General features: G+C 43.2%; 2 pseudogenes; one reads left to right on the top strand and one right to left on the bottom strand.

Moving 5' to 3' along the window:
• The first annotated feature begins 793 nt into the window (after nt 1–793).
• Nucleotides 794–16395, top strand: LOC114689092 (annotated as a pseudogene).
• A 7357-nt stretch (nt 16396–23752) lies between these two features.
• On the bottom strand, nt 23753–25496 carry LOC114689090 (annotated as a pseudogene).
• Between the last annotated feature and the right edge of the window lie 281 nt (nt 25497–25777).

Below are 25777 nucleotides of genomic sequence, written 5' to 3'. Positions count from 1 at the left end.
ATTACTCATGGCATGGATTTTGAAATAAAAAGTTTTAAATTAAAAAACCACGACAACAACAACAAAAACATTTCAGCTGGTCTCAGTGGTAAATGATTACTATCCAAGCACTCTGGAATCAGAGGTGGGAGATCTTGACTTTGAGACAGACAAGGTATAAAAAGACCCTGTCACCAAAGAAAGTCACTCTCTGAAGAAGATAAAGGTCAAGAAAAGTTTTGTGAATATCATACAACAGACAAGTTGTTTTGTTCACAAATGTACCCATTAAGTAATCACACTGAAGAAGAATATGCTAAGATGAAACTGTTTACAGTCTTCAAATTCAGATAGTAAAACTGGACATTTAATCATGGGATTGGAGAGGTAGGGCCAGCCAAGCTCTGGGAGTTTGAAGTCTGTTTTATGCAGCAAGTTCCAGGACAGCCAAGGCTGCAAAGTGAGATCTTGGCTCAGAAAACCAAATGATAACAGCAAACATTAAGTTGTCATTCCCTCCACCCCCCCCAACAACACACACACACACACACACACACACACACACACACACACACACATTCACACCAATGATAAAGAAGGCTAGTGTTGTACCTGTTTCTCATAACCCCCAGAGACCACCAAGGAACAGGTTTCTGATGCAAGGACATAAGAGTCCTTTTATTCAGGTTCACCCTGGGCCAACGCACAGCAGATGGAAGGAAATGTGGCTGCATCCATGAGCCCAGGTGTAGAGAGTTTTTATAGGAAAAACCACAAGCCAGGAATTGGCAACTTATGATTGGGTAGAAGGGATATGGCGCAAGGTGAATTTTTGAAACTATTTGTCTAGACTTTGGGCATGAACACACATTTGAAACCATTGGGTTAGACTTTTGGCGGAACCACAACCCACCGAACAGGATAATCTGAACTACTCAGCAGGATTATCTAGATATCTTCAGAACCACATTCCTGAGGTAGTTCATGGAACTGTGAACAGCAGATGGTCTGAGATCGTGGCCCTTTCCCTAAGATAGAACCTGTAAAGTCAGGTCAAGGCCCTCACACTAGAGCTGTAGTTCAGTGGACAGCACTTGCCTCAGTTTTATAATACCCTAAATTAAATTCCAGTTCAATACCCCCTACCGTAATTTTTCTGAAAAGAAATATGAACAAAATTTTCGGAAAATGTTGGGTACTGATTCTCCATTTATTCCCCCTCTCTTTTTTTTTTTTTTCCATCACAGGTGCTCTGGGTTCTTACACAGTAGTAGAAGGTGTGGTGGGTCACCCTGTCACACTGCCATATACTTACTCAACAATTGGGGGAGTCCATACCGCATGCTGGGGCCTTGGTGAATGTATGCTTTTTTATTGTTCTAAATCACTTATCTGACCAATGGATACTATGCGTACTATAAGAGGAGCAGCAGATACCAGCTAAAGGGGCATATTTCAGAAGGAAACCTGTCCTTGACAATAGAGAATGCTGTTCAGAAGTGACAGTGGTCCATATTGTTGTATAGTGGCAATTCCTGGATCTTTCCGTTTTATGACCTATTCCTTGAAAATTAAACCAGGTAAGCTTTCTTTATTTCCTTTGTTTATTTCTTCAAGTGACCCTAGTCCTCTGTGTGCTAATATTTTCTGTTTTTCTCTAAGAATGAAACCAAAGGTTGCTATAAATATGTTTGTGTATTGGTGGAGAGTTCTGCTCCCTGTCTGCCCTGCCTTGAGCCTTTGAAATAGTTCTCACATCCTATCACACAATTTGTTGCCTAAAACTGGAAATGTCCATATAGAAGAAGGTTCCCTAAATACCTGTTCTCATGTTCCCCCATAGTGTGGTAACAGATGAGGAGCAATGGCTAGTCCATAAATGATGCTGACACACAATTCCCTCCAATGAGCTTTGTTTGAATGAGGCGGCCTCAAGGCCAAGATCAGACCTCCAGCTGGGAGGAGAGCATTAGACAGAAACAATATCGTCTATGAGGTTCATCCCTTGATGGGGGGTGAAGAGGCTTCCAGGGAAGGAGGGGCTTCTCTTTACAACCTGGAGGAGTTTCATTAAGAGCAGAAATGTGAAAGGGAGAGAGGGAGAACTAGAGAGAGAGATTGCTGCCATGACTGGAATGGCAGGTCTACAGAGGATCCTCTTCAGAGAGCAGCCTGCAAAAAATCCTCTCAGCATTCCCCCTGAGGGGTCTCAGGCTGGTCCCCAGAGCAAGGAGAAAGTCTGACTTGTTAGATCTTTTAGTGCTGGAGGTGTTAGCTGCTAGGTCTCAGGATGAAGGCAAACTAAGGTGCTTGCTAACATATCAAAGCAGACACTAGCTGCCATTCTCTCAGCAATGCCAGTACCTGGCACACCCCGCCCCCTCCATAAATTCTCTAGTTTAGGGACTGGGCTGGGCTGCCCCTCCCCCAGCTGCTCATCCCTAGGTAACCCAGCCTTTTTGGCTAGACAGGCCCCTTTGGGTTCTTGACCTCTTGGCCCCCACTGTTGGCTCCTTGCTTTCCCCTCTCCTCACATGGGGAGTTCAGTTTGCTGGTCAAGTTCACTCTGGACCCTTTTGGATGCCTCTGTCTGTTTTCTCCCTCATATCTACAGTAAATCATTTTTCCACCATGAGTAGGAGTAGTCATGTCTTCCTTTTTTTTTTTTTTTTCTTTCATTCAGGAAGGAAGTTTCCTATCATGTGATTTAGTTCACCATAGCTTAAGTGACAGAAAGCATTGATCAGTGAGATGTTGATTAGGTCTGTAAATCAGGGCTGCTGTTAGGGCACATAGCAGACAGACTCTAACTATATCAGAGAGCAGCAGGAAGGTAGGGCTTGACCTATTCAGACTGTGGGATCTGGTCCAAGGGTGCAAATCCATGTTCTAACAGAAGTTTATGAAACCCCCAATCTGGAATCGTTACATTTTCTTTGTCTTTGTTTCTTTCTTTGTTTCCTTCTTTCCTTCCTTCTTTCTTTTTTCTTTCTTTCTTTGCTTCTTTCTATGTTTCTTCCTTCATTCCTTCCTTTTTTCCTTTCTTTCTTTCTGTTCTGTTTTGGTCTTGGTTTTTGTTTTTTTCCTCCAGAATTTCTGTGTAGTCCTGGCTAGTTCTGTAGACAAGATTGGCCTTGAACTTACAGAACTCCCCCTGCCTCTGCCTCTGCCTCCCGAGTACTGGAATTAAAGGAGTATACCACAAGAACCAGGTTTTACACCTCCTTGATGAACATATCCTGATTTTTTTTTTTTTTTTTTTTTTTTTTTTTTGCACTGACTAAAACAATAGGCTCATGAGGACTTCCTGGCTTCTGGTGCTGTTCTGAATCTCTTTTTATTTAAGGGTTCACACAGACAATGGAAATCAATAATAGATATACTAGAAACCATCAGTCTCTATATTTTTTAATTAAGAAGTCTGTAGTCTTTTAGCTTCTAGATTTCGTTATACATCCATCCATTCATTTATTTTTGTGTTTAATTAGATTTTTTTTAAAATCACTTTTTTTTAAGATTTATTTATTTCTTATGTATACAGTGTTCTGTTTGCATGTATGCCGGAAGGCCAGAAGAAGGAGCCAGATCTCATTACAGATGGTTGTGAGCCACCATATAAGTGCTAGGAAATGAACTCAGGACCTCTGGAGGAACAGCCAGTGCTCTTAACCTCTGAGCCATCTCTCCAGCCATGTTTTTTAAATTAATTAATTTATTTTTCTATTATCAGCTTGATACAGTATAAATTCTTATCCTAATAGTGAAATGTTTGATTGAGGCTTGCCCAGTAATTGAGTAAAACCAAAACTTATTATGAGCCACAGTCATCCTAGGGTCGTCCCCCCAACCCACCCCACCCCTCGCTATATAGCCTCCCTGGTTCTGTGGGTTGTAGTCTGATTGATTGTTCTTTGCTTTATATCTAGATTCCACTTATGAGTGAATACATACCATGTTTGACCTTCTGGGTTTGGGTTATCTCATTCAGGATGGTATTTTCTAGTTCCATCCATTGCCTGCAAATTTCATGAAGTCATTGTTTTTCTCTGCTGAGTAGTACTCCATTGTGTATATGTACCACATTTTCTTAACCCATTCTTCAGTTGATGGGTATGGAGGTTATTTCCAGGTTCTGGCTATTACAAATAGTGCTGCTATGAACATAGTTCCGGCCACTTATTTAAAAAAAGATTCATTTATTTATTATGACTACATCATATATGACTGCAGACCATAAGAGGGCACCAGATCTCATTACAGATGGTTGTGAGCCATGTAGTGGTTGCTGGGAATCGAACTCAGGACCTGTGAAAGAACAGTCAGTGCTCTTAACCTCTGAGCCATCTCTCCAGCCTCCTCAATTGAATTTTTAAAACTGCATTTATTATTGTGTGATGTGCATGAGATGGGTTTGCATACCATAATGTATTTGCCAGAGGGCAAACTCCTGTGCTGGGTACTCTCTTTATGATTTTATGTGAGTTCTAGTGATATAAGTCAGCTGAACATGTTTGCAAGTCAAGGACCTCTACCCATTGAATTAATTTACTGGATCTCTGTTTATTAACTGACTGATTTCTTGATTTTGGTACTGGGCCTTGCTTTGTAAATCAGGCTGACCTGGAACTTCTTGATCACACCTTAGCCTCCCCAGTGATGGTATTATAGAAACGCGCCACATCTCTTGTTAGGATGAAGTCCATTCTGATGGGGCAAGGAGCTGCCTTTCTCAACTATGGCTGGGAGGCAACTCAAGGAATCCTGAAGAAGCTAGTCATGGAGTATGAAAGAATGATGTATAGAGACAGCTTAGGGGAGGAGACATAAGGTTCCTGGTGCCTATCACAGGTGTGAAATTATGTTACTAACTTGGCTGAAGTTAATTGATTCTGACATCCAAGGGTGCCCACTCACATGAGAATAAACCCACGTTCTAACAGGAACACACAGGCATACACACACACACACACACACACACACACACACACACACACAGATAAATCCCTTAAAAAAGTAAACTGCCTTGGGGCTGTGTATAAATATGTCTAGCATGCCTGAACCCTTGGGTTTTGTCCCAGAACTGCAAACACAATAACCTAGTAAGGCCTCTGGTTGTAGCTTGGGAAGGCAGTTGTCCAGTAAACATTCCCACCTAAACTCTGGGGTTAGAGCCCCAGCACCAGAAGTGGGATAGGCATGCCATTACAGCATAGCATTACTAATTTAAGTTCATTAATTGAAGGTTTTATGGAGCTTAGAGATTCGTTAGCAGGTCAGTGCTTACAAAGTCACCCAGAGTCACTGTAGTCCCTGAGTGAGCCAGGAACTGTTTCCTCCTTTAACAACCAAGTCCACATCTTCTCATGGTTTAAACACATGGAGCTTCCTCTTCAGCTGCTCTGGGACCCTCATCAGCTCCTTTGACTTTCCCATCTACCTGGGGAAAAAAATGCCCCAGAGCAAGAGAAGCAAAGCTCCTGAGCTGGTGATTCTTTCCTGGCTTTGTTCTCACAGTGATCTTCTGACTAGATTGTTCACATGCTTGCTTTTCTCCACCTCAGAGATTTATGCTCTCCAGGGAGGGGGTGTACTGTGCTCAGGCCTCTGCCCACACATTAGACTGGATCAGCAAACTAACCAGACCAGGTTAGAAACAGACCCCCTGCTGCTGGGAAGAGTTTTACTGCAGCACAGCCACACCCACTCCTTGCTAAGTTGTCAGCAGTGACTTTCATTGATTGACATGAGTGCTTGCTCCTGAACACCTGTTTTTATGTCCCTGAGACAAAAATCCTTTCATCTGACCCTCTCCATAAAAGGGGCTTGAGGGCCAGTGAGATGGCTCAGTGGGGAAAGGTGCCCACTGCTAAACCTGATGACCTGAGTTCAATCCCTGGGCCCACATGGTGGAAGGAGAGAACAGACTCTGAAAAGTCATCCCCTGGCATCCGCATTTGTGACATCCCACAAACACACAAATAAAAGATTAAATTAATGTATTGAATTTAAGGGGCATGCTCTGCTCCCACTACTTTCCTACGCATAGTAGGAACACTACAGGTTTTTCTTTATGTCAAGGTAAGCACACACTATATTAAGGGACTACATTGTATTCAAGGAATGTAAAGGAGAGTTTTCAAAGCAATCATTCCTCATTGTCTGGGTTTTATTTTGTAGTTAGCACAGTCCAGATCAAAGGAGATTACTTACAGGGAACACATGTGTCTGTTGACACAGACAGCATGAGTCCTGGCTGACTGTGTGATCCCAGCACCACTTTGCCTTAGCTCCTGTCTAGGAATTCTGCACACTGAGACCATCAGTAGCTGTTTGGATCCTTGCAGCACTTTGGATGCTGTTGACTTGTCAATTATAAGTTGAGCCTGTCTAATCTAAACATTCCAAGTCTACAATGCTCCCAAATCTGGAATCTTTTGAGTATGGACTTGATAATTCACCTTGAAAACTCAACATCATGAATGTATCATGTACAGAATTATCCACAGTTTATAAAGTTACCCTTTAAGCTATATATGTAAAGTATAATTATATGAATGCTACATCTATCCATGTTTATACTTGAGCCCTACCCATAAGATATTATCTATATGCAAATATACCAAATATTTAAGCAAGATTTAAATTCTCAAACTATGCCAAGCATTTGTGGATAAGTGGTATTCACCTTGTCTGTCTTACATTGGAAGGCACCATAGACAATATCCACTCTCTACCCAATTGTGCAAATCCCATTTAGTTGGGGCTTGTGTGGGATCTGCAAGCTAAGATGCAGGGCTGTATGTTGTGTCCTCTGGGGACTGACTGAAATGAACATGCTGGGCCTGGAAATGTGGGTGAAGTCAGTCACCACTGACAGCAGTGCCAGCCCCTCATAACCTCACAGTCTCAGAGCTATGCTTAGACATCTGAGGACCTGACACCTGTCATTTATACAGTGTGTCCTTAGGAACATGGGCTCTGTGCTCAGCTCCATGTGATAAGTGTAGCTGCCTCCTATTGGTCCTGCCCAGTCCTAGTTGGTCAATGACAAAGAACAGAAATTCAGAGAGGAGCCTCTCTGGGGACAGCCTCTCATGGGTGCTACAACAGAAGAACTTGCCTATTCTTGCTTGACTGATCTTGTTTATTTTGATTTTCAAATCCAGAAATTTCCACAAGTCCTCCAAGACCCACAACTACAACTAGACCCACAACTACAAGACCCACAACTACAACAAGACCCACAACTACAAGTCCCACAACTATTGCAACAAGACCCACAACTACAACAAGATCCACAACTACAACAAGTCCCACAACTATTGCAACAAGACCCACAACTATTGCAACAAGACCCACCCATGTACCCACATCACCCCGAGTCTCCACCTCTACTCCTCCAGCACACACGCAGACTCACACACCAGGTACAACCCAATGTGGTTCAGGACCCAGAGTCCTTCTCATGAGAGTCGGTAGGACACAGACACTGAGTCAAGTCAGAAGCATAATATAGGTGAAGAGTTGTTAGCTGGGCCAACAAGAGCTTCACAAAGTCTGTAATTTCCCAGTCATAAGTTACATTCACCTTCTGCTGTGCAAGAGCTTGAACATGGAAGATACTCACCTCTCTATATCAGAGTCCCCAAGGATTCACTATTAGTCAGACATAGGTGGATCATTGATCCTGGATAGCTGATGAGGATGGTGGGAAGCTGGTCCAGCTGGACATGACTTTCTGATGAAAATTAAGGACTGACTGAGAACTAGGGTCAGGATAGGGAGACTCTTGACCATTTACATCCATCCTGAAATTGGGCCATCCATGTTGTTCATTGAGCTCTTCACCATGGAAAGAAGTACGGATAATCTGGGGTTGAATAAGTCCTGCAGTTAGGAGGTTAGAGAGAAACTTCCAGGTCCCTCTCCTAGAAGGTCAAATGACCCTTGTCTTGATAAATTGTAGTCTTAACTGAGTGTTCAATCCTCCATGTGTTAATATTGACTGTATGTGTCAGAGGAGTTCAGGAGTCTAGAATGGGAAGTATGAGATAATTCTGAATCCTGATAAAGCTGTTCAGAATAATAGGACACATCACTTGCTCAGACAATGCCAATCTTTGGATACATTTCTCAGAGGAGTCAGCTGAGGCAGAAATGGGTAGGAAGGAGCCATTCCTGCTTAGAGGCTGGGGGAGGCACTGGGGGAGGTGACAGTAAGCTTTGTTTCTATTTCCTTGGTGGAAATAGGAATTACAGCAAATATATTTGAATAATGTTCTTCCACAAACCATGTTGTGATGTAGATTTCTGAAGGATATTTCTTACATTCAGGAATGGGAGAGGGGGGTTAGAAATACCAGGTTCCACATCATTATTCCTGGAAGGTCTTACTAAGGGCCTAAGTCAAAAAACAGAGCCTAGACTGAAGATGTTATCCTAAACCTAGTCATTGCCTCTGGTTCCTTGGAAGAGCTCTCACATTGAATAGCATGTAAGCACACTAATGTGAAAATGAGGAGGACTGTGAGTCATCCAACCTTATTCTGTTGGGCAGGCCAGTTTTAGCAGTAGTTGGGGACTCCCATAGACCTGTAGTGTTCCCACTCATTGTGTGGCACTGTGTGTACATTGCCAGCAGAGATGTCTGTCATTTGCTAAAAGTAGAAATATGGAGGCATGTGATGTCTGCTGCTCCATCTGTAAAATGCAGTGAAGGGGCTCCTTGTCAGGATGTTACAAACCTTGTGTATGTCTGATATAGGGTTCTGTGTTTCATACATAGACACAGAGAAACAATGAAAACAATAGATTCCTTGTTATAAAATAGACATTTCAAATGCACTTCAAATATATGATGTTCAAAACATGCTGTCCAGTGTGTCTCCCACCATATTCAATATTAACTCTCTTGTTGAGCAGATTGGAAGAGCACTTTGATATCCTCAAAGAATAATTACACTGTAAGTATATTCCTCTCCAATTTATTAGCCATGTTAACTTATATATCTCCTGGGAAACAATTTGTATTTAAAGATTTTGTCTGTAAAATTAGTTCCCAGACATTTGCATTAAAAAAAGAAGAAGAAAGGGGGGCTGGAGAGATGGCTCAATATTTAAGAGCACTGGCTTGCTCTTCCAGATGCCCTGAGTTCAATACCCAGCACCCACATGGTGTCTCAGGGTCATCCATTATGAGATCTGGTGCCCTCTTCTGGCAGGCAGGCAGACATACAGGGAGAATGCTGTATGTATAATAAATAAATAGAAGGAGGAGGAGGAGGAGGAGGAGAAGAAGAAAATGAAAAAGAAAGGAAAAGAAGTCACTTATAGTGGTATCTTCCTTATTCTTAGGACTCAGGAAGTTAAAAAAAGTATCAGAAGTTTGAGGCCAGCCTGGACCATTAGGCCACTTGGGCTACATAGTGAGACCTTGTCTCTAAAACTGTAGATAAACAAATTAATAAATATATAAAAATAAAGAAATTAAGAGTTGGACACTTACAAAGGATGTTTGAATTCAAGATGTTCACTTACAGTCTCTTAATATTGTTTTTCTACCCACTGACCATTCTCTATAAAGCCCACTGGTGATATTTTTTCCCACACACAAACCTCCAATAAGGTATTAAGGTCTTAGACATTCTGAATTTTGCACGATTTTTTCTAAACTTTCTTGAGAAAAATCTAAGGCCCTCTGCTTCCAGGATTCTTGCCAGAGGTCTTTATTTACAAACAGCAGAGGGAGATCATCAATAGGATTTTTCTCGTTTGGTTCCAGGATGAAGCAATGTTTGCTTTAGTATGTGTAAGTAGTGCAAGAGAAATGGTGGGTGAGGTAAGAAAAAAGCCAGACTGGGGGTTGTGAGGATTACTTGGCTGTTGGAAGCAGCAGAGCCCTTGTTTGCATGTGCAAGGCCCTGGGTTTGAACTGCCCAAAACCACCCAGCATCATTAAAACCCTCAAGATAAAATGGAGATCTATATAGGGCCAAATGCCCTAATTAATGCTTTTATACCTATTGATAGCCAAAAAATAACACAAAGGCTAAAAGTAAGTTTCTTTTGTTTGTTTTTTGAGACAGAGTCTCATGGAGTCCAGCTGACCTTGAACTTACTGCAAAGCTGAGGATGACCCTGAACTCCTGACCCTCCTGCCTCTGTCTTTCAGGACTAAAATAAAAGGAGTGAATCCCACCATAACTGCCCCCCTCCTTTGAGACATCATCTTATTTCATACCTCAGGATGGCCTCAAACTCACAATCTTCTGCTTTAGCCTACTGAGTACTGGGGTTATAGGCCTGTGTCACATGCCCAGGTTGACACTAAAAATGTAATGATCTAATTGACATTAGCATCCAGTTGTCTGGCAGATATGGAAAGAACCTGTATATACTAGTTAAATATCAGAAACCATTAAGTATATGTTGCTAAGGGAGCAGCCTTCTGGTTCTGCTCCCTTAGCAAGATATACTTAATGGTTCTGCATATCCAGGTGGTTCTTGCCCTCAGTTACCTGAGTAACAGTCATGCTTAGCAGCAAGGAGAAATACGGAGTTAAATTCATAATAAGTGGTATCATAATCTGGACTCTTAAGAGGTCAAGCTATCTCAGCACACAGGTTTGTTTTCAGGATGTTTGTTTGAGACAGAATCCAGTGGAGCTCAGGCTGGCTTTGATACTGCTATGTAGCCTGGAAAATTCTGTTGTTCTGATTCTCCTGTTTCCACGTCTCAGGTCCTGGGATTAAGGTGTGCATGCCCATGCCTATTAATAGTAGCATACATTTTGAACCAGTTGATCAAATTCCTAGACTCAGTTTCCTGGTTGAAGAAAATTTGTGAAGATGAATGAGAAAGTATAAGCATTGCTGCCATTCATAATCAGAAAAATGTTATGATGTAAATGTTCAAATGGGCACAGTGGACACACCAGTGATCCAAGCACTCAGGAGGTATACATAGATCAGAAGTTCAAGGTCATTGTGAACTTGTGAGTTCAAGGCCAGCCTAGTATACAGGAGATCCTGTAAGAATAACAAAAGCAAAGCAAAACAAACAAACAAACAAAAAACCCTTATTTTTTCATATGTTCTCCACAGTATTTGTCAAGAATACCTGAGAATCCCTTTCCTTAGAACCCTACTGAACAGGTTGTTTTAGGATTTAGAGACAGAGCTCACAGAGGTTAACTAACTTGTCCATGGTCTTCCTGACTACACAGAGGAGCTGAGATTGTGACTCCAGAGAGGAGGCCCACACAAGCAAAGACCTGGTCTCTGATCCTCCCTTTCCTTGCAGTTAACGCATCCCATGGGCTCTCTTTAGGGTTGGTAGATTAGTGATAAGCTATTTGAGGGGCCTCACCTGCTGCCCAGCCTGTCTCCTGCTTATTCCAGTAAGTGGTGATCCCTAATTACCTGCACCAGGGCACTAGGGGAGATTCTGCATTTCTGTCTGATCACATGGTAATAATCAGGCTGCATCCAGGAGCAGTGACTTTGATGAGTTCTCTTCTTTCCTACCTTTGTGATTTCTCTTGTTTCCCATGATGATATTGTTGAATGTTCTGGAACATAGTAGATTAGGCAAATGAGACATTATTTGGGTGTCCCTGACTAATGCTGGAACAGACTATTTGAAGGTGGCACCCAGGCCTACATGGCCCTCTCCATGAGTTGTTCATGTGTACACAGTGTTTCTCTCTGTGTAGTCCATTCCCTGTGTAAGAACTTCAGCCATGGACTTTACAGAACACCATTCCCATCACTGACCCGTTTCACAGGAAGTGGGGAATAAGAATATGACGGTCAGATTTCAGATGTTTCCCTTCATTATTTAGAGCTGCTCATCCTAAATAATTATTTAAGGTGGATCTAGTGTCGTTTGTTTATAATACCAGCATTTACAAGTCTGTGGCTAGCCTGGGCTACATATCAGATCATGTCTGAAAGGGAGAATTACATAGAAATTAAGTAAAAATCTACAAATGTGTTCCCTTCCTTAGTCCAAAATTGTTGTTCCTTCCCTTACTGGTTTGTTCTCTAGAAGCCCATTAGAAAAGAATCCAGACTTTTTATTTGTCTCAGTGAACAATAATTTACCAATCTCATTCTATCAAAATAGGCCAAGTGGATGAATATCCCAGACAATGAATGGAAAGAATATCCTTCCTGTGGGGTACAGGAAGGAATTTCCCAAAGTTACCAGGAAATAGTTCAATCAAAAACAGAAACAATATCCTTGATTAGGAGAAAATATCATGGATGTTTCTGATGACATGTTCAATTTTCCTTTCAATTTATCCCACCTCTTCCCACCCCAATTTAGAGTACATCCTTATGAAAAAGAATTCGAGGTCTTTAAGGTAAGCTGGCATGGATTGTGTTGATTCCTTTTGAACTAACAGTCTTTTTTTTAAATTTTTTTTATTCATTTTACATACCAACCAAAGATCCCCCTCCAATCCCTCCTCCTGCTCTGCCCCCCACCCCTACCTTCTCCCCTTCCCACCCCTCATTCCCTCCTTCAAAAGGGTAAGTACTCCCAGTGGGGGTGCGGAGGAAGAGCTAAGCTTGGTACATTCAGTTGAGACAGGATCAAGCCCCTCCCCGGGGCGTCAAGGGTGAGCCAAGTGTCGGACTGTAGGTAATAGGATCCAGAAAGCCAGCTCATGCACTGGGGATAGATCCTGATCCCACTGCCAAGGGCCCCTCAAACAGACCCAGCTACACATCTCTCTCCCCTATGCAGAGGGTCTAGTCTGGTCCCATGCAGGTTCCACAGCTGTCAGTCTAATGTTGATGAGTTCTTATGAGCTTGTGAACTAACAATCTTGAGAAACTCTCTCTGTTCTCTTTTGCTACTAAGTCATTCTTTACTATTTGATTCTTTGATTGTTTGGGTGATTTGAGGCATAGTCTTATTATGTGGTTCAGACTGGCCTGGAACTCACAACACTCTTACCTCAGACTCTTTTGTGCTGGGATTACAGTGTGTTCCACAATGCTTGGCCTCTGTTCTGTGCATTGGATCCCAATATAAAGGTTAATGAGTCCCTTTCTTGTTGCCCTCATTTCTCAGAGATATATTCAGCATTCCATATTTCCTGCATTTATGGTAGGAACAGAAGGCCCTTGATCCTCATCTCCTATAGGTAGTCTCTGAGTTCTAAGTTTTGCTCCCTGGAGCTGGTGTTGAAGGAGTTGATTGATCCACTCTTGTTTCCTCAGTGTTTTCTTTCACGGAGTTCCTATTCTATTAAAAACTGATGAAGTGTATCACAAGGCACATAAGCTAGTAGAAAGGTCCTTTTAGGTCTTTTTAGGCAAGTATGGTGGGGATGACAGGGTTAGAAGGTGGCTGTTTGAGGAAGCCCTAGGGAGCAGAGGATTTAGAGGAAGATCATTTCTGAGGCAGCCGGGAGTGTAACAGGACTGTGGTGTGGCCAGTGTCTCCACACTCCACACCAGTCCCCTCTGCTCACTGTACTGGTGTCTGCCTCACAGGCTCTTTACTGCCCTTGTCCTGTTACTGCACTTGGAAGCTCTTTTATTCTCTCCAGTGTTATCTGCCCTCCTCTACAGCCACCTAATTTTCCTCAGTTTACTAAAGATTGGCTGTCTACAGGACTACGTCTTTTTTTTTGTTTTGTTTTGTTTTGTTTTTGTTTTTGTTTTTCGAGACAGGGTTTCTCTGTGTAGCTTTGTGCCTTTCCTAGAACTCACTTGGTAGCCCAGGCTGGCCTCGAACTCACAGAGATCCGCCTGGCTTTGCCTCCTGAGTACTGGGATTAATGGCGTGCGCTGCCGCTGCCACCGCCCAGCTAGGACTGTGTCTTTAATTAAGTCTAATTCCATGTCCTTCAGACTGCCTCCATAGACTTACCTGTGTCTGTGTTAAGCACAAGAGCCCAGGCATATACTGGGTCTTGACCAGTGTCAGGGCATTCACTTCTAAGTGCCTGACACAGTTAGTTCTTATTCAATGTCTGTCACACCTTCCCTTCACAGTAATAAATCTATAAGGTAGGAAACTACTATTAGTCTCATCCTACAGATTAAAAACAGACAAGTCCCTAAATATGAGGTCACACTACACTGGCCTCAACCTCAGGAGCCCATGCTTTTAAATCTAACTGGTTAAAAAAATTATATGAAACAAAATAACTGTTTCTGAAAATGGAAAGGAACCATTCCTTAGAGTTGGAAGAACATATAGCATCATTTTAGTACATAGTTCTTGTTCTTGTATTAGTAAAGTATCTTTTTTTTTTCCAAAGATTTAATTTAAACTTCTTATTTGTGTATATGAGAGAGAAAGATAGGGGTAGGGATAGGCAGAGGTGGGGGCAGAAACAGGGACAGGGACAGGACATGGAGAGGACAGGCATGTGTGTGTTCAAATACACATGCACGGAGGCCAGAGGAGGACAGGGAGTATCCTTCTCTATCCTCACTTTGTCCTTTGAGGCAGAGTCTCCCTTGGACCTGCAGTTCATATTGTTTGCAAGGTCAGAAAGCCCCAGTGATTCTCCTGCCTCTGTCTCCCTCAGTGCTGGCTTACAGGGATGCAGGCGATGTTCTACCTGTCACCTGGGGGCCTGCATCTGAACTCTGGTTCTCCTGTTTGTGCAAGGACCATGCTTAACTGCTGAGTCATCTCTTCAGCCCTCAATGTTACTTTTTAATCACTTAATAGAAAAGAAAACATTGGAGAAAACACAACACAGAAAGAAGAGGGGGAGAAGTCGGGCAAGGTGGCACACCCCTGTTATCTCAACACTCAGTAAGCTAAGGCAGGAGTACTGTAAGTTAATGTCCAGCCCAGACCTCTAGCAATGCCCTGCCCTGTCTAAAAATAAGTAAATAACTCCAGGTGTGGAGACTCACACCTTTAATTCCAGCTCAGCAGACAGGTGGGTGAGTCTCTATGAGTCCAAGCCAGTAGGGTCTATGTAGTAAGTTACAATACAGCCAGGAAAACATAGTGAAACACTGACAAAAACCAAATGAATGAATGAATGAACAAATGGATGAATGAATAAATAAATAAAATATAAACAAATAATCAAAAGCAATAAAGAAAGCCACACAACCAAACTAACCACTGCATGACACACTCTGGACATTCTCTCATGACTTTCTCTGTCAGTTATAACAAACTGACTCAGGAGTGTCCTGACCCTACACTGTTTCCCTACATGTGTGACTGTCCCAGGCAGAGGGGAGCTGGATCTCTCTTGCTCTGTGTAATTCTCAGAACAGGCATGTTCCTTGTGTGGCCGACTGGAGATGCTCATTTTGGTTCTGCATTTCAGTACTACAAATGACAAAACAACACTGTGTCGAAACATCACCCATGAGTTCATCTGTTTTCTTCCTGGTTTGTCTCTCCATGAATTCTAGAAGCTCGATTGTCAGTCCACTGTACCTACCCTGATTAACAGGGGCACAGGATGAGCTGTGCAAGTAAAACCCATTCCACAGCTGTTGGGATGGGCTAGCTGCAAACATCTTCAGTGCTCTCCCCAAATTCCTTTCAGTCCAGTGTCTGATGTTTGTGTGCTTATGAAGTCTGTGAAAGTGTGTCATACATGTAGTCTTTGAAACTGTATCACAGACCACTGGCTCCAGTGCAAAGACACTGCTTTGTTGTTTAAATGTTTTTCTACTCCATGTTTAATGTTAGAGAATTTAGATGATACGCAGGTTTCAAGACCTTTTCTTTGTCACTAAAGAAAACTTTGTATTATTGTGTGAATGATGTGCGTGTGTGTGTGTGTGTGTGTGTGTGTGTGTGTGTGTGTGTGTGTGTGTGTGTGTGTGTTGCAGGTTCCATGGCACCTGTGGAGGTCAGAGAACAGCACTGTGGAGCTGGCTCTTTCCTTCTGCCTTTCCAAGGGCTCCAGGGATCTCACTCAGGTCACAGGCTTCCTAACCCTTTTTAAAGTGTCACAGTGCAAAGTAAATACAAATCGTCCATTTCCTAGTCCAGTTCCAAAATGTACATCCTGATATGGTACCTTGGTATGATGCCTAGATATCTGTCTCTCTAGGTCTCCCATTTTGTTTTGTTATATAAGTATCTTGAAGAACTCCAATATGAGCTGCTTTTTTAAAAAAATAATTTTTACTAGTCTGAGGCCTATTAAACTTTTCTATGACTTAATAGGAGGGCCCTGTGTGGTGCTGGTCACTGTTAACAGTTTCTGTGAATGGGGCTCCTGGAGTCCTGAGCTCACATCATAAATGAAAGTTCTGCTCAGACCTGAAAGGTGACCTCTTGTTCTTTCTTCAACCTCTCTCTTTGCAGTGGTAGCATTCTGTATCTCTAAGAATGGAGCTTTGCAAAACACAGCAGATGTGCGGTCAGGAGCTGAAGACAGTGTCTACATAATTGAAGACAGTGCTTAAACTACTGAATGAGTCCCAGTGGCCCTCTGCCGGCCTTCTGCTTGAGACTGGAAAGACAACCGGATTGGACAGTGTGAACACCCTTTACAGCTCCAGGGCTATTTTCTGTGTCGGTTCATCCAGCAGTGGTGGAGAGGGTGACCCTCAGCTGTTTGTACTCAAACTCACTGTTAACATCATCCTAATTCTTATATCAATACTGCCTCAGTTTCTCCAATCACTGCAGTATATTCTATCAAACATGAACTTTTTAGTATTTTGTTGTTCCTCTAGTCAACACAGCATCTGTAATAAAGGAAATAGACTCCTGTCTTGATTATTAAAACTATTAAGAAAGGAATAGGATTGAAAAGATTTTTTTTAAAAAAGTGAGCACAGGTGGGATGGCATCCTGAATTTAGAAGTATTTCGCAATCATGCTTTATCTATTTTTATTGTAATTTGAAATGTCACTTTTCTTACCCTCCCCAAGGGGTAAAATCATAGGAACATGCAGGTTTTAATTTCCCTAATAGATAAATAGAAGGAACTCTAATGTCACCATTAGAGTTGGTTATACTTTCTCATAGCTCTGGAAATACGATGCATTATTATGTGGCTAATCTTAGGATAAGGATGGGTGTTTTATGTCAGGAGAGCTTCCCATGGTGAGAATGGACCAGGCAGACATCAGGGAAGAAAACAGTGGACCAAGGACTGAGTTCATTAGTGCTGTTTCCACTGCAGTCTGACTTGGTGCTCAGTGTCCTGTCCTCACCCACTGGACTCTGAATTAGGTGCTGGAAGGAGACAATGCAGACATGAAGAGGAAAGGGGGAGCAGGACCCAGGCTCTCTGCCTGAGAGAAGTCCTGTTCCAGGGGTGATCGAGTTTGGGACTATCACTGGTTTCATTCAGAGTTCTAAATTTCTAGAAATTTATAGTTGTCTTCAGATTTAAATTTATTTTATAAACACAAAGCATTTTCCATAGAGGATCAGTTTGTCACAATCAAGGAAATATTTGGTTTTGCTACAGTTAACAAAGGCTGTTGTGTTGGTATATTGGTATATTTGTTACCAGTCTGTTGAGAAGAGCAGATTTTTCAAGAGGGTATTAATGTCTATTTCAGTGTGAGTAAGTCCTGACTCCAGTTAGAGACACTCAGTCCGTAGGAGAGCAGGATGCTGGATCTCAGTCCACAATCCACTGCTGTTCTACAGAGTTCTAGGAAATAAATAGATGTCTGATTGAGGCTTTCTTGAGGAGCACAGATGGTGGGAAGTTGATTCTGGGTTTGCCAAATGGAGCTTCTCTTGTCTGCTCTAAAAATGATTGTGTTTAAACTACAGTGTTTTATTCTTTTTTCTTCATTACTTTTTCTTCTCTCTTTTTTCTTTTTGTTTTTTTGAGACAGGTTTTTTTTTAATTTATTAATTTTTTTCTTAAATTTGAGGCAACTACACATCACATCAGGTCTTTTGCAATTATAGCCTGAATTTGTAGCTTTTCTAGAAAGATTTGTCAAGATCAGCCTGGGTTCTAGAGGGATGAGGCCACTAGATGTGGCCATCCACCCCTGCACTCTCCTGCCTCCTTCCTGATTACTGCCTGGTGACTGCAGGGCTCTGAGATTGTGATGTCTGCTCTGATCTTCAGTCTTCCTAGAGATGTCTGATATATATGAAGGGGTCTGGAGGTCTGTCTCGTTGTCCCACATAGCATTTCCAAATCTTACTTGAACTCAAGAATATGGTGACTAGTGACATTCTGTGACAGCATGTGGGACTCAGTGGAAAACAGATCATCTATATGGGCTCCAGTTCTGTCAGGAGTAACAGTAGGGTTATCTCCATGTCTGTTTGCTGTTATCATGTCCATACTTACCTTGATGGACAGTGGTCATTGTGATGAGAGGTGACTGGTGAGAAGACTTTGAGCCGTGGAAAACATTCCAGAATGCATGTGCCAATCCTAGCAGATGTAGTAGTAATACCTGATGTCCAGTTAGAGCTGAGTCAGTGATTTTCATATTATACTCATGTATTTTGCATGCTGTCTGATATGTCTTTAAAATAATCATGTTCCCCTTTGATATAGCTAGTGTTTGTATTTCTGTTATACTATAGAAAAATATTATCAGTTGAGAGGACCAATAGAAAGATCCAACATGAATTTTGTTGATATTCCCACAGAGAAATCAGTCTTGTTGATTCTATTGAATTTCCTTTTTTTTTTTTTTTTTTTTTTTCCCGAGAAAGGGTTTCTGTAGCTTGAGTTTTCCTGCCTTGCCCACAGTCAGGACAAATCTTTGTCACCCGCCAGTCCCATAGCCGCTCAGACCCAACCAAGTAAACACAGAGACTTATATTGCTTACAAACTGTATGGTCGTGGCAGGCTTCTTGCTAACTGTTCTTTTATCTTAAATTAACCATTTCCATAAATCTATACCTTGCCACGTGGCTGGTGGCTTACCGGCGTCTTCACATGCTGCTGGTCATGGCAGTGGCTGCAGTGTCTCTCCGCCTCAGCCTTCTGCTTCCCAGAATTCTCCTCTCTCCTTGTCCCACCTACTTCCTGCCTGGCCACTGGCCAATCAGTGTTTTATTTATTGACCAATCAGAGCAATTTGACATACAGACCGTCCCACATCAGGTTTCTCTATGTAGCTTTGGAGCCTGTCCTGGAACTTGGTCTATAGACCAGGCTTACCTCAAACTCACAGATCTGCCCTACCTTTGCCTCCCAAGTGCTAGGATTAAAGTCATGTGCCACCACTACCCAGCCTTGAATTTTCTTTCTTTCTTTTTTTTTTTTTGGTTGTTTTTTGTTTTTGTTTTTCAAGACAGGGTTTCTCTGTGTAGCTTTGCGCCTTTCCTTGAACTCACTCTGTAGCCCAGACTGGCCTCGAACTCACAGAGATCCACCTGCCTCCCAAATGCTGGGATTAAAGGCGTGCAACACCACCTCCCAGCTTGAATTTTCTTTTAATCTTGAACTTTGAAGATAATATTGATTGTGTTACCCATAATCTGCTGTGGAATAGCTCATTACAATAATTAACAATTATATTATTTTTTTATTTTTTAATTTTTAGAATAGTGTCTCACTTTGTAGCCCCAGCTTGGCCAGAACTCCATATCTATATACACGAGACTGGCCTCAATCTCACAAACATCTTGTGCCTTTGTATCCCAAAGATCTGGGATGAAAAGTGTGTGGCACCTTCATGCCATTCTGGACAAGCATTTAAATTTTGTGAAACTTTGTACATCTTATGAAACAATAGAACCAGTCCTTCTCTGAGAGCTGTGTGCATAATTTTGAGAGAAATGAAGATGAGATACTGACTTCAGCTGTGTGCACTTTCACTAATAAAAACTGTTGTTTCTTCACTTCCAAAACTGCCTTGCCATTTTTTTATCAAGTTCACTAGTTCATTTTGACCAGACATCTCCACCTTACAATGTGTAGGTTCATAGGACATTGGAAATTTGGTTAGTATATACCACAAATTAAGCAGGTGCCAAGTGCCCTTCCCAGAGCTGGGGCTAGGGTCCATTTCTGAAATCTAGATCCTGAAAAGCTGCAGGACAGGAGGGAATAGATGGAAAAGGACATCAATTCTGGTCCATCAATCTGCTGATTCATTCCGAGAAGATGATGTCCTGACAGTACTTGGCTTCCCAATCATGACATTTGGGTCTAGGAAACTGGCATGAGGGATGAGCAGAGACCTTAGAATCTAGTCTCCCCCTGGGAACCAGTCACAGCCTGTAGTTGTGGCTGCTACAACTGTCTGCTGAGTGACAGCGCTGCAGGGAATCTCTGTGTCAGAGGGAACAGCTTTAGCCCATTCTCAGGACCGTCCCTAGGAAAGAGTGATATTAGAGATGAAACCAAAGTCATGTGTAGCCAAGGAAATGTTTCCCAAAAGAAATCTACCAAATACAGAGGCGCTTGGACGGGAGGAAGCTGGAGTATTCAAAGAGGAAGTTCTGTCCCTAGAACTAAAGATTCTGTCTGTCTGCCATCAAGGGAAGGAGGAGGGTGGAAAGGAGTGAGACTGGAGAGGTGGGCAGAGAGTCTCATGGGGCTGGATGACAAGGGACCTATGATCACATCTGTTTGACAGGAGTCCCACTCTCTGAAAACACAGCACTGTAATATATTAAAGATTTATACCTTCTGCCTGGTACACACTGTGTTTGAATGACTGAATTTGCTTCAGCAGCATGGTTCTAGGGAAGCTAGCTTGGTTTGGGTATGGGACAGTAGGGGAAAGGAAGGTTATTTACATAGAATCTTATATTGGAGATTATAATAGGTTTTTAGAAAGGAAGGTAATGGAAAGGATGATCTACAGGTTGTGTATGGTGATATTTTATTCGTGCTGAAATGTGATTTTATTTGTATGTTAATAAAGTTGCCTGAATATCAGAGGTCATAGCCATTAAGCAGAAGTCTGGCAGTGGTAGCACATGCCCTTAATCTGATCACATGGCAGGCAGGGTCTGTGTGTTCAAGGACACAGCCAGCATGGTGATACACCTTTAATCCAAGTACCTACCATAGAGACTTCAAGGTCTGTATAGACAGGCAGTGCTGAGAAAGTCATGTGGTTGGGTTTAGAGCCAATGAGAAGGCAGTACAGAAAGGTGATCAAAATACAGACACCCAGGAAGTAGGTCTCTTTCTCAGGGGAAGGATAGCAGTGAGTGGTAAGAAGATGGTCTTAGCTTTTGGCTATTGCTCTCTCATCTCTGGGCTTTTAACTCTGCATTTGGCTCTGTGTTTCTTATTTAATAAGACTGTTTGGAATTACATCTACAGCTATGTGGTCATCTAAGTCCAAGAAGGAGCCTGAAGAAGAGACATGGGATAGGAAACTTGGCCCTATCTACTTTGTGTTCAGTAGGAGCTGAGACCAAACTTCCTGCTATATGGTGGTAACAGTATGGTGTTGGGGATGACTTTCTGTACACTGTGAATATCTGTTGTTCCCATTGGTTAATAATTAAGCTGCTTTGACCTATGGCAAGGCAGCTTAGAAGCATGTGGAAAATCCAAGGAGGGAGACATGAAAGAGAAAGATGAAGTCCGGGGAAGCCAGCCTGCTACCCAAGGAGCAACATGCCAGCAGACTGTTAAAGACATGGCAAAACATAGATTAATAGAAATGGATTAATTAAAGATGTAAGAGCTAGCTAGCAAGAGGCCTGCCATAGGACATACAGTTTGTAAATAATATTAAGCCTCTGAATGATTATTTTATAAGTGCTAGAAGGACCACGGGGCTGAATGGGACTGAAGGAACTCGGGACAGGAGAAAACTTTCAACTACATTTAGCACCCCCAATATGGCGCACAAACCAATGACCCTGGGTTTAAGAGTCTCATGCTCTACCTACTGTGCTAGCCAGTCTTGAGCTACACATGGCATATTGCCACCTCCATACACAGAGGTGTCTCCAAGCTGTGCAGCACACTGAGGGGAGGGGGGTCCTGGGCTACGCGCTGCTGCATGGAGGGATAAACCAACTGCTTCCCAGAGTAGGCAGTAAACGTACCTCTGCCATGTTGGGAAGCTTTGGGACTCAAAAGTCAACAGCTAAAGTCACCACACAGCTTAACAGCTTAAAATTTCTCCTAGTCAGAGAAGGAAGTTATTTTGACTTTAAAATTTATCTGTAAGGATACGTTGCTTTGGAAAAGAGGTTCTGCTTCTATTTCCACAGAAGATAAGAACTTGTGCATGGCTCCCAGACTAACTGCCATGACAGGCTTAGAGGCCCAGACACAGCTTCTGTGACAGGTTTACTGTAGCGATGATGCCCACCCTACCACCACCCGTTCACCATGTCCAAGTGAGGGGCTGTGGATCGAAAAACAGAGACAAGAGACAGTGGGTCATTCGCCTCAGCAGAATGCTGAATACCATTTATTGAAAGAGGGAGGAAACCTTAAATACAGGCTTACAGCACAATGGGAAAACCCCAGAGGGCAGAAGTTCAATACTGATGTTTACAATCTTTCATCTAAGCTGTTAATGCCCAATATGCAGGATACTCAGACAAGGAACTTCCCTTAAGCATTCAGGAGGGTGGAAACTGGCAGGGAAGTAGCATAGGGAGGACATCAAGGTCAAGGTCTGCAAGCAAGGCAACAGCTACCCAAACCGGGGGCCAGGCCCTACAGTTTACTGGTAGGCAATGCCTGGATCCAAGAAAAGCCATAAGCTAATACCATCCAGGGATGGGCCAGCATCTAAGGGGAAGTAACTGACATTCCAACCATTAAATAAGATCCTCAGATGTCCCTCAGTCTAACACATACATATTTTCCTTTTACAGATACCCCTATACCCCTAGACAAAGGTCAGCCAATCGGGGCCTGGGCCCTAGAAATCCCCTTACCCCAGCCTCTGCAGTAATAAAAAATACTACCCTGCCTGAGCCCAGTCAGATTTCTGCTCACACCTCTGTATCAAATAAAAAGTCCAAACTCTGAGTTTGAAAAAAAAAAAAAGTCTCTTTGCTTTGGCATATGGTATTTGGTCTCTGTGGTTGTCTTTTGAGGGTACCAGGAATCTGGGTATAACAATTTTCTATCTCCATCTATTCTTGAACTTGTAACGTTCTCAGCCTCATGCCCTACTCAGTTGACTCACTGGTCAGCTCTGACAGCAGAGCATGGTTTTTGTACTTCAAAACATCCTGAAAAAGTCTCCATGCTGCCCTAGGATCCAGAGTGCCCAGTGTAGTCACAGACTAGCTAATAAAGACTTTCTATCGGCTTAAGCCCATGTCTTAGCAGTGTTCTCTAGTGAACACCCACAACACTGTCTTGCACAACTACCCAACTCTGGAGGCCTGCATAGGCCAGTTAGTACACTGGAAAGGGGCATCAGGGCATGGAGAAGCTCAGGTTTGGAAGCTGGCATCTTCTCCTCCTACACTTCTGCAAGCAGAGACTCTAGCTTCATTTGCTTAGACTGTTCCAGTATTTTTTTTGAAATGTAAACTTGTTTATTATGTAGGTATATAGTATGTGAAATAGACACAAGCAAATTATCTACCTGTCCTTTCTTAGCTCCTGAAAAATCGATTTTGCAATATAAGAGCAGTGATGACTTCATGTGCAGAAATAGGTAATGTGGAAAAATTCCTCATGGTTTATGCATGGCTGTTCTGTGAGGAGCTGGTGTTTGCATAGTACTGAGCCTGGAGTCTGAACAGTGCACTGATGTAGACCCATCATGAGAGCAGTGCAAATACCAAAGCCTGAAACTGAAATAAGAAATTTCCTCCAATGTGAGACTCTCAGTATGGAGGGCCTACTCAGCTCTTTAGGAAACACCCACAGAAGCTCCCCAGGCTAGTCAGGAACACCCAGAGTCCAGAGGCATCTTGGTATTTGTTTCGGTTTGGCGGTGAGCTGCTGGCTACCAGCAGCACCAGAATACCCAGGACTCCAGCAGCCATCCAGATGATGGGGGGGGGGGACTAGGAAGCCAGCCATTCGTTGATATGTACATTTACTTAATAGGGTGGGTGAGAGTGCAGTGGGCTTCTCAGACTTCTCAGGCTTCTCTGGCTTCACAGCATTGTAGTTGTGGTCACTTGCCAAGGATGGGGTGGTGCTTTCATAGGTTATCTCCTTCCCTGAAGTTTCACTCCTAGGAGCCACCATCACTTTCTTCTCTGGCTTTTCTCTTTTCTCTAAAGCTAGTCTCTTTGTGCACAGAAGAGATTTTAATCCCCGCCTGAACACTGCATTTGTAGAAGACTGAACTTTTCTGGCTTTATCTTGACCTTTTCCTGGGGTTTTGGTTGTTTGTTCTTTACCTGAACTTAGAAATCTCATGGTAGCTGCAGCGTGTTTGAGAATGCAATCATTACTGCAGTACACTGAATCAGTCTGTGCTACATTGGAACACCCAGGGCCAATGCGCTTAGCAACACGAGGAGCCTACGAGAGGCTGGAATATCTTGAGTTTTTTCTTGCCGCTGGGGTTTGCCGCCTTTTCAGTTCTACCCTTCCCCCTGGTCTTCATCAGACTTCTGTTCTACTATCCCTGCACTTGTATAGTCTGTGCCATCAGCACCTACAGGTCTGTACCCAGAGGCCTGCTCATCAGAGGCACTGGCATTGGCCTCATCCTGCACTTGCAAAATGATGCAATTTGGTCAGATGTAGTCTTCCCCATTCCTTTCCAGGAACCCCCCTCGGGCCTCAGAAATACCCACACAGTCTCCATGGAACCACTCCTCACATCGATCACAGCAGATCATAAACCTGTTGTTACGAGGCTGGCGGCAGATGCAGTACAGGGCATTGGGGTCGTAAACCTCACACTCAGGCTTTGGTTTGCCCACATCGCTGGGGCCTTCCTCTTTACTTCCCTGCGTTGATATCCCCTCTGACTGATTTTCTCTGTCATCTTTCTGTGACTGGGACACTGGTCCCTGACTAGCCTCAGGCTCCTGCTTACAGAGAGGTGTATTCTCATCAGCACTGCCCGTTAGGACACTCCCAATTTCAGCATGGTCCTCCTCTTCGGGCTTCTTCCGCCAGCGATTCTGAATGCCTCTCAGGGCCTCTCCACAGGTTCTTGTTCTAGCTTTCTTCGAAGGCGGTTCTGAAGTTCCTTCAAAGTAAGGCCATCGCTGTCACTGTCAGAGGTGTCTTCTTCCTCATCACCTCCTTTTGCCTTTTCGGAAGAGGCAGGATGTTCCTTCCCTGAGGAGCCAGGGGCAGGGCCACTTCTAATCTCAGAACTATTCTCCATGCTCCCCTCCGGGGCTGTTTCCACATCAGTGACCGTGGAGATTGGGGGTTCACTGGAATCCTCCCGGGAGACTGGCACACTCTTTCTTCCTCGGCGGCGAACTGTGGTAAGAACTCTTCCACCCTCTCGGTCTGCGTTGGCTGCCGTCCACTGCGGCGCAGGGAGAGGCTATGCCGTGGTGGCTGCTCACTGGGGTCTACCTCGAGGTCTCCTGCATCCTCACGGTTGGCAATCGTGGTTCTTCAAACCCCAGGTTTTCTTGAACTCTTTACTGGTGGGTTTGATAGCCTTGTGTGCTTCGTCATTGCTCAGGTGTCCTTTATCATCCATACCAGTCCTGAAACAGAAAGCTTGGAAATCTTTGGCTGAAAAATCCTACATATAACAATAAACCTGGGAACCAGGTCCAGCAGATAGCCAAGTCTCATCACACCTTTGTCAGTCTTAGCTCATCAGTGAGAAGATTCTGGAGCTTCCAACAACCAAAGGGACATTGTGAACTGCTTCCTAAGCAAGCTCCTTTGCCTCGAACTCAGTCTACACGTCTCCATCCTGGTGCTAGCACTCAGTACGCAGATGCCCCCCAGCAGCCATCCTGCGCAGAAAGCACA

Source organism: Peromyscus leucopus, unplaced genomic scaffold, assembly GCF_004664715.2.
Source record: "Peromyscus leucopus breed LL Stock unplaced genomic scaffold, UCI_PerLeu_2.1 scaffold_1499, whole genome shotgun sequence".
NCBI classification, from domain to species: Eukaryota; Metazoa; Chordata; class Mammalia; order Rodentia; family Cricetidae; genus Peromyscus; species Peromyscus leucopus.
The sequence above is the reverse complement of the archived record's forward strand: the minus strand, read 5'-3'. Positions and strand labels throughout refer to the sequence as shown.